Source organism: Protopterus annectens, chromosome 12.part0 (assembly GCF_019279795.1).
Source record: "Protopterus annectens isolate FY-2018-M chromosome 12.part0, PAN1.0, whole genome shotgun sequence".
Taxonomy (NCBI): domain Eukaryota; kingdom Metazoa; phylum Chordata; order Ceratodontiformes; family Protopteridae; genus Protopterus; species Protopterus annectens.
The window spans coordinates 597793816-597796315 of NC_056746.1; positions in this window are offsets into that span (position 1 = coordinate 597793816).

Here is a 2500-nt window from a genome sequence, read left to right on the forward strand (position 1 = left end):
CTATGGTGTGCAGGGTCATGGGTTAGAGCCTTGAAAAGGCTGTTTATTTTTTTGCTGCGCAGAACAAGGGTCATTGGATACAGAGTGATTAAGGCATTTTTAAGCATTTGTAAGCAGGCTTGCATGGGTTTGCATGGAGGTAAGCACTGCTAACTTCCGGTTACAGTTTCTTATACTGATTTAGCTTCTCAGTTGCTCAACCTGTGTAAGCATCACTTACCTCCGTGCAAACAGGATTAAACTCACTTACTGCTGCTTAAAAGTGCTTACTTCCACTTACCCCCATGCTAATCTCTTTAAAAGAAAAGAAAAAAGTGTTGTTAGTAAAGTGGTGAAAAAGGGGCACAAAGAGGGAAAGGCAGTAGGGAAAATAGCTAGGGATGTGCAGGAAGGGAGTAGGGAAGGCCCATAGCTGCCCATTTCTTCTACAGCAACAGCTGTGCATACACACTGAATTTGGAGGTAGATTTGGACACTCAAACCCCTGAAAGAGGGGTGAGAACAACAATAAGATGTTGTGATGCCAATTAGACCAGATTAAGTTTCCATTGGACATGTATGTGAAATGGACAGCTATGTATGTGGTGAGATTTGTTTTTGGAACAGATTGCCCTTTTTTTTCAGGTGAGAGTGGGATGTTGGGGAGGGATAGTAGGTATATTTGAGGAGGTAGTTTGGGTAGGCTAACAGACAAGACAAATAAGACGCATACAGGTGTGGTATATGACACATGTGGGGGGGGGGTAAACACCTTGATGGGGAGGGGTGTTGGGAAATCAGAAGCCCATGAGCCCCATAGAGGAAACAGTGAGACTGAGGTCCCCATCCACGGGCAGTCACCACTGCATCTTCACAGGCCCAAAGGTGGCTGTGCTGGGGGCTGAGTCAGAGAGCCCTGCCAACCCTCTAGTCATGACACGTGGCCCTCGAGCTGGTGTAACAGATCTTCAAACTGCTCATTGAGCTTGTTACGCACCATGACCCGGACCTGGTGACAGTTTCCTGTCTGCGCTCACTCCCGGGGGGGGGCAAGCCCCATCTCCTGAGGTGGTTTCTCCCAAAGGTGGTGCAGGACCAATGGATGAGGAGGTCCCAGGTTGGGCCCCAGATGAGCTGGTGCCTGGTCCCTTGGCCAGCTGAGGTGGGACAGGTGAGTCCACTGGGACCCACATTCCCATACATGCTATGGTGTTTATGTTTTATCAACATATGTGGGTTAGTAATAGTTAACACATTCCAGGATTAGGTATAACAGCATGCATAGATATTCCCATTAACCAAGACACCAGATATGGAACAGTTGCATATCAAACAGAACACATGCATATTTGGGACTACAGTGGCAATTACAAAAGTATGCAGGTACATTGATGGCACTATGCCATCAATGTTGGAGTATTTCAACATAACACATGCATAGAAACAGATTTAAATAATTATCAAACAATAGGACATATGTCCCAGCATTACAGTGAAGTCATCAAGTACCAGTTGAGTTGGGTTTTTAGTTTATTGTTGGAGATATGTTGGGGGGAGAGAAAGATGTCTATTAACAACTAGTATATTCCTGTAGTTCGCGTTACTTTCCTAGTCAGTGCTGTTATCTGTACCTTTCAAGTATAAGTACACTACCCTATTGCTTTAGTTTGGACAGTGATATGGCTGTCAACAACTATATACATGAACTGGTTTTACCTGCAGTATACACCTCTTACCTGATATACCTGTGGAGGAATTGTTTGTTAACACTTACTGTTTCTACACATACTCCCAGATTCATGGTTGATGTTATGCACATACCTGTCCATCCCTTTTTGCACAGACTCTGGCCATGTCTTGACCACATGCAGATGAACCAGGACGTATGTAGACTATTGCCCTCTTCAACCTTTAGTGACTTACAACACTCTTATACAGGATTTCCTAGAGAGTTATATTATGTAGCACAGTGTGGGTGACAGTGATGAGTGATAGCTTATTATTCAGAGCAACTGCAACACTCACAATGCCATACAATACCAAAGTAAACAGTACCAGTACAGGGTATCAATCTTTTATTTCTGGGCACAGTGTTTGTATCTGACAGACCTGTGGGAGCATTGTTTCCTAGCACTACCTGAATGTTTCCACACAAAGTACCAGATTTCACATTATTATTATGCACTTACATGCTACTCTGTTACTGTAAAAACACTCTGGTCACAGCTTGAAAACATGTGGGTGTAGATGGGACATACTTGGCTTAATACTCTCATAACAGTTTGGGAAGTTACTAGAGTGACAGGTTTGTTCTTATAGATGTGTGACAATCAGTTGTATTTCTTGTTTGCAGCCTATACATCTGGGATCATCCCACTGATTTCCCAGGGGGACAGAGTGACAGGCAGCAGATGTGGGCCAATTTACTGGACATTCTGGACATATCTGTACAGTTGTGGGGTATGATTTTGTATGCAGACTATTACCACTCCCAGGATTTGAACCATGGCTGCGTGTGCTA